This window comes from Penaeus monodon, chromosome 29, assembly GCF_015228065.2.
Source record: "Penaeus monodon isolate SGIC_2016 chromosome 29, NSTDA_Pmon_1, whole genome shotgun sequence".
In the NCBI taxonomy this organism is placed as follows: Eukaryota; Metazoa; Arthropoda; class Malacostraca; order Decapoda; family Penaeidae; genus Penaeus; species Penaeus monodon.
In genome coordinates this window covers 8,710,709-8,710,919 of record NC_051414.1, presented here as the reverse complement: position 1 = coordinate 8,710,919, position 211 = coordinate 8,710,709, and positions in this window count along the sequence as shown.

The following is a 211-nucleotide window of genomic DNA, read 5'->3' as shown; positions in this document are numbered from 1 at the left end:
TTAGACACAAATACAAGCAAGCGTTCATACACATGCATAAATCCCTGTTTATATTTACAGAACGCATCTACAGATCTCAACGGCTGATATCCTGCGAATGCAGACAAAAGCCGCGTATATCACACGTCTCAGGGCTCCCCAAGAACAGAACAACAAACCTTTATCCCTTTCTCCTTTAAAACCCTTTATTTTCTTGGTTATGAATGAGAGC